The sequence below is a fragment of the Kryptolebias marmoratus genome, linkage group LG15 (assembly GCF_001649575.2).
Source record: "Kryptolebias marmoratus isolate JLee-2015 linkage group LG15, ASM164957v2, whole genome shotgun sequence".
Lineage (NCBI taxonomy): Eukaryota > Metazoa > Chordata > Actinopteri > Cyprinodontiformes > Rivulidae > Kryptolebias > Kryptolebias marmoratus.
Window position 1 is genome coordinate 17,872,005 of NC_051444.1, and position 7,296 is coordinate 17,879,300.

Sequence of the window (7,296 nt, forward strand, 5' to 3'; positions counted from 1 at the left end):
ATGTGGTTGATTTACATATGAATACGTTTAAAACCGAAAACAAGGAGTGTTTACGTGCATGGTTAGAGGATTTATTCTGAAGCACTAAGTCATAAAATCCAGTCCTAGAAATTAAAGACGGGATCAGTAATGGCCTCTCTTGTATAAAGTACTAGTTCCCTGAGAAGTTAAAGCAAAAAAAACCTTCAGTTTGGGAGAAATACAGTTTACAAAGCCAACACCCCAAGACTCTGAATTCAAATCCAGGGTTCAGCTTTAATAAAAACAAATAATACTGAGGCTCACCTGAGATCTGTGCTGTAGCTGCTACTTTTCTTGTATTTATTTCACAAATTACTCACACACACACACACACTGCAGACAAAAATAAAGTCACTTTTAATCTTCATAATAATTCCCCTTTATAGCTCAAAGTTAAATTAGTTTGAGTCCGGCAGGACTTGGCTGTGTCTTTTTAGTTAAATGATGAAATCACATGGCCCTGCGCCTGAGCAGCGTGCTGTGAATGGACTGTCATTATGAGTAATGATCTTGATAGTTTTCAGAGCATAAAAGACACTTTAATAGAGACCAATTTGCTGTCACTTCTACTTTTACATTAAGAAACACAGAAATGACCCATAATTCTTCAGTTGAAAGTTTAAAATGATAAACTAGAGCACACACACACGGAACAAACAGCTACACTTTCACATGTTTTTACCCTTCTGTAGAAAAATAAACACAAAGTATAATTTAAGCCGAAAAATGTGCAAACGTACAGACTCGTGCACGCTCACATTGTCAGGGAGGGGGGGTCTACTGCATGCTCGTCGGTGCAGCCTGTTGCCGGGGTAACGGTCGGCCTGTCTCATTTAAAAAAGCTCCTGATGACCTCAGCGCTGCTTACTGAGCTGCGATCAACATGTTTTCCTGTGTCACCTCGACTCCCCGCAGGCTTCGGCGCGGCCGCAGTGAGCCAGGACGGAGGCTGCAAATAAAACCTCTGTTGCTCTTTTTTTTTTTTTTTTTTCCTTTTTAACCAAACACACACAACGTTAGTTTAATTGTGCACTTGTGGGCAGAGAGCTGACACGTGAAAGCGAGAAGTTATTACAGTCTGTCGTTTTTTGGCAATAAAATGGGACTTTGAGAGAAATCCTCACCGTTGCAGACGAACGATATTCAATCAGAGTAACCTTATGTTGCACAAATGCAGTAAGGCTGAGGGGAAATAAACAACGGACCGGTTTGTTCAAACCGAGTCACTAGTTTTACACCATTTTCTCCCTTCGTTTGATCCTACTGTCCAAGTAAAAAGGAGGAAAAAAAAAAAGCCAGCGTGTTCCAAGGACAGCAACAAGTTCTCTCCTTTAGATCACGAATATACTTTCAACCATTTGCAGCTCTGGATTTTACCAGCAGGAGTGAACGCTATGTGGGGTCTGGGTCGAAACAACAAAAAAAGCAGGAATAGAAAAACCTTTGCGACGTGTTATTATTCAAAATTCATGGACGGAAACGAAGTGCATCAGCTCCTTTCTGATCAGTTTCCGTGCCGTTTTTTATAAACTACAGATCATCCACTGTAGCTTTTGGCGTGTGCAGATGCTGTTGTGTCCAGTTACCATGGATACAGGTAATGTCCTTGTCAGTCATGAGGCTGTCGAGAAAGGCACCGTTTAGTTGTTTATACACACAGCATGCGAGCAACAGCGCTGAGTGATTCCAGTTGCTGTTTCCAATCTCTGCCTGCCTGGATGGACTCTGTGATCAGATCAGGTCTGCAGTTCTGCTCACATCACAGCCTTCTGTTCGTGAGCCGTGCTCGCTGGACTCATTCACCTGCTGGAAAAAAAAAACACTCCCTGTCGGAGTGTGGACCGGAAAGACAAGCTGCAGTGTCGGCTGACGCGGCAATGTTGCTTTAAGCAGCGTGTAAACGAGTCTTTAGATGATTTCCAAGTCAGATTTTTCTTGGTGCAACAAGTCCGGAAAGTCAGGCAGCTTGAAAAAAAAAAAGAAGAAATAATAACCAAAACAGTCAGTTTAGTTGAGACAACAATAAGTCAGTCATCCTAAAACCAGACGTACTTTAAATGTTTTATTTCACCTAAACTGAGACCAATGTATTTTACCAGAAATTACATAAAAAAACTCAGAAAACCAGCTATTCTTTTATTAAAGAAAGAGAAAAAAAAGAGGATTTTTTAAATTTCTTTTTTCAAGTTTTGACCTGAAACTTAAAATACTTAGAAAAAAAGGTCAAAATAGTATTTTCAAAACAAAAGTAAAATGGTGGAGATAAAGTTATTTTGAGATTAAAGGAGGAAAACAAAATCCAAACCCTCATCAATTGCAACAGTGAGTACAACTTTTACTAGAGAACACAAATAATTACATTACCTAATTTTTTTTTCTACATTTTAAATGATCTGAGGGTTAAATAACACGTAGTGTTTTTGTTTGAGACCTTTATTGTGAAGGACTGATGGAAGTTCTGTGAGTTCAGCAGAAAACTGGTTCAAGAAGATACTTTGTTCTTATTTTGTAGTTTATCCAGTCAAAATGCACCTTTAACCCTCAGCTTTAATAATACAATAATACTTTCAGAAATGTTCACGTTGATGTTTGCTTCTTTGGACTTTATTCTCAAAATAGTATTTTGACTTTAATATCAACAGTTTAAGTTAAATTTGACTCTTCAAATTTAACCTCAAAAACAAACAGAATCTTTCATCATTTTTTTTATTCCTTCTGAGTGCCCTTAATACACTACCATGGCTGTCAGCTTACTTTTGAAAGAAAAACCAAATCATTTTAGCAGCCAAGTTACCTCAATTATTTCAAAAGATTGGTATTATTAGAAAACTGCAACTTGCAGTCAACACATCGCTTTAAAGAGGGAGAAAGAATTTATTCAGTTTTTTTTTTAAAAGCTTGTTTATTGTGATTTAAAGAACCCCTTCAAACAGGTCATGTTTGATTATGTAGAAAAAAACTTTTTCAATTTGATGCTTTCTCTGGTTTTGTTCTTCAGTCTTATGAACAATTTTCCATCGACAGCTGTTCTTAAACCAGCAGACTTTTACGTACTTGTCTTTTTACTTTTCTTTAGGCAGGAGCTAAACGGACATACAATCAATATGTGCACAACATGATCGAACAAATGTAGTCGGGGCATAAAATGACAAAAGCCTACACATAACTGAGACGGAGAACTTGGACCAGGTGTGAGTGAAGACGCAAAAAAACAAGACTGACCAGAGGAATAAACTCCTGAAACAGGAAGTAAGGTTCACCAGAACAGTGCATATAACAGGCAGAGATCACCCTATCCAGCTGAACAGGAGGCACAATCTGTGACGTTATCATCAAAACATGCAGCCAGGAAGATAAAATCCAAATTTACAGACTGGACCCCTGAAGCAGAAGGATATGCAGAAATCAGAAAGGATGAACGGTGTGTGTGCAACCGATCACAGTCCAAGCACTATAAAACACAACACACAGGACTTCCTGTTTCATTTTACATGTCCTGCCTGTCTACAATACTCACAGTGGTTTTTAAATGAATATTTAATTTTCCTTGCACCTTGAATTTAACTGATGTAAGTACAAATCACTCTCCAATTACATTTATTTTTGTTTTATTTGATTTTTTTTAATGAGAAAATAAAGAGGACTTGCCATTAAAAAAACACACACTGATTGGTCTGAGCAGTACATTTAACAATATTATTAGTCACTGAATTATTTTTATCGCTCTGTTTTCTTTAAATGTCTTTATGTGACTGCCAAGACGATCTGGCTCCTCGTGCTAACAAATCTGCAAATATTTAGCCCTTCCAACACCTGTGTCACTTCAGTAATTAGTGTGATTTTATTTCACATTCGCAGTCTAATGCGTTATTGTGGCCAGGGTTCACGGCTCCCATTGCCAGAGCAGGACACAGAAGTTGGCTCGTTTTGCAATTAAACGGAGCTAACAAGGTCCGCTGGGATCACCCGGTGCAGAAAACGGTGTCAGTTTAGAATAGTTAAGGAGCGCTGATAATGCTCACAGAAAAGTCCCAGTGGTCCTTTGCTCTTGTTTTTTTTTTTTTTTTTCCCCACATTTGAGCCAATCGGAACACAACAGGACTTCGTAGACCCATGAGCATTCGCTTTGACTCTTGAGCGAAAATGGCTTTTAATGGACTTGTGTCTTAAAATCGTTACCACTTCAACTGCTGATAGTCTCTTAAGCCATCAGCTCTTTCTAACGGAGACTTTCCAGCGCAGGGAGCAGTCTACATAGTCCTCAGTGCTCGCACACGAAAATCAGAATTCACCAGTTAATTTGAGCCATTTCGTGGCAGCTTTAGTTGTTGTCATTGAGGTGTGATAAAGGGAAAAAAACCAAAACAACTGAAGCTTTCAGCTCTGCCTCACCTAGTCATGTCGTACATGGACGTTTGCACATGATCACGCGAACATCTGGGTTTTGATCTTCCAGATTTTTTCCTTGAAGCCACATTCAGGTTCAGACCTGTCGTCGTCAGGAACACACTGGAGCTCATTGCTCAGGGAATCGGTCCGACTTTATTTACCTTTCCACATGGAAGGTGGTGGGAGTATGAAATATACAATTCTGAGCTAGTTACCCATATTTAGTTAGAAAACAAACTTATATAAGTGCATTCAAAGTGAATCATTTGTTCCACTTAGACACAAAACTGATTACATATAGATATTCTGACCATTAGTCAGATTTTTCACAGCTACAGATTTATCTGCTCCTTTTAGCTTTTTTTTCCCACCCTCCCCTCCTCACTTACAATAACAGCTGTTACCAATACTTTTTTAATGACTTTTTTCTAAAAATATAAAATTGTAAGACAGGTAGCAATTTCCTTCCCATGCCTTTTGAATATAATTAAGGCTTTTTATTCCCAGACTTTTTCGCTGTAGTTTTAGCTGACTTCTCTAACTGTGTCAGCATTACATTCAGCTAATGGGCTACACCAGAGCTGATGTCTGCAGACTACCTCACAGATTTGATGTGTTCCATATCTTCAACAACTTGTTTGTTTTGTTTGTTCTTGATGTAGGTTTTGATTTTTTTAAGCATTCCCACGATAATGCACAATGGTAAATTTATTACATTTACCCATTATAGTCACTTTTGCTGTCTTGGTAACCACTCAACAAACCATGGCGTCTTTGACTCAGTTTTAACACATTTCAAAAAAATGACAGTGAATCAGCCCATTTAATAGGAATTCAAATATTTTCAAATCTTAAACTCACGGAATGGATTAAAATATTTCACCGTAATAACTGACAGCTGCGGAAGAAGCCTCGCGGCCCCTTCCGAAGCAGCTAATCAAACAGGAAGCTGCATCGCTCGTTTGAAGCCCCGATCATTTCAGAGAGAAGCTGGAAGCTCGGAGAGCAAACATCCCTCATCTCCTCAGCAACCCTTCTCGCCTCTGACGGAGGCCTCCCGTTTCTCCGCGGCTGACAGTGGCGGGCTGTGGTTGTCGACCAGCTGGAATGTGAGGAAGTGTGTGCGAGCGTGAAGCGGGGCGACGCTGGCGAACAGCATGGAGCTCAGCTGACTCTCCCTGAATAATTACAGTCTGCTCTAAAGAAGGCTGCTGCTGCTGTGGCTTATCTCTTTCTCTCTGTGTTGCCTCTACTCCTAAGTGCACCATCTGTTTTTGCATTGAGTTTGGCTGAACTGTGACACTCAGTTTGAGTAAACTTGTGTGCTTCTGCTCGCACTCAGCAGGTCACGCTGCAGCTAGCAGATGCCTTTTTTCAGCCTTTGATATGTTTTACTGTAGCGGCGCTGTGTACTGTGGGATTTGAAGCTCACACAGAGCGCCACGCGCCTTTCTAAAATATTTATATTCATTGCCGCTTGTAATTGCTACAAAGACTTATTAAACTTCAATTAAGTACTATTTGAATCCCCATGACACCCTGCATGGGATTTCTTCTTTTAAACAAAACAAAAACCGCTTTCCATTAGACTGCGCCGAGAAAAAGTCTTTGTTTCGTCACTGGATGGAGTTAATTGCTGAGTTGTAAAGAAAATGGCTAAAGATTACTGCAAAGACCTTCTGTTCGCTCTCCATGCTGCAGGGAAGTTGGATGGCATCCACGTGAACCTGTGGGCTGGAACGAACATACAGAGGAGAAGCAGTGCTCCTCTTTTAGCCCGATAAGGAGGAGGTGAGAGGGAAACAACAAAGTGCTCTTAGTTGTGACACAGCTACAGCAAAACGAAACGTTCTACAATTTAGCGTGCGCAGAAATAGGATTGTATTTGTTTCTCAGGTTTTTAAAAACACAGTGGAATAGTGGTTAGAGCTGTTGCCTCCCAGCAAGAAGGTTGCAGGTTCGCTTCCCGGCCTGAGGCCTTGGTGGAGTTTGCATGTTCTCTCTGTGCACACGTGGGTTTACTCCGGGTACTCTGGTTTCCTCCCACAGACCAAAAAACATGCATGTTAGGTTAATTGATGACTCTAAAATTGTCCCTAGGTGTGAGTGACAGTGTGAATGGTTGTTTGTTTCGTTCGTCTATATGTGGCCCTGCGATGGACTTGCGACCTGTCCAGGGTGTCCCCCGCCTCTCGCACAGTGACTGCTGGGGATAGGCACCAGCTACCCGCGACCCGGAATGGAGAAGCGGGTAAAGAAAATGGATGGATGGTTTTTAAAAACTTGTGTTACTTGTAGTTAAAAGAAGCGAACAACAACAAAAAACAAAGGTGGAGCCCACAAACCTCATATTAAAGGAACAATTGTAGGACAAACCCATCAAGCAAAAGAGGATCACATCTGCAGTATGTTGTTTCCATCACTCTATTACAATTACAATCAAGGTTGTAACTAAGAGACGAGGCTAGCATTGGCAGTCCTGCTTCAGATTCTCCACAACCATGCGGGATCCCTCATGCATACACAACCACCCCTGCAGCCCCGCTCCCCTCGGGACCTTGACACGCAGCCACCACAATGTTAAACCACAACAACCTAACTAAAGCAGTTTAGACCCTGCTAATTACCACTGTGGACCCATCGTGCTCTGTCACGTGTAGTGGGGAGCCCACTGCATTCCTAATATGTCCCCTGACGACCTCACCAAGACCATCTGCAATCTGGTTGATTTTTTTTTACATCATATCGAGTGTGAAGGGGGCCTCTTTGATAGAAACTAGTGTTGAGCTTGGTCTTCTACTATCAGTCACGATGGCATGGTTCAGTTTAATAGTCTGATGTTAGATTGGGATGATCCAGACCTTCAACACTGTTGACTTGGGAAAA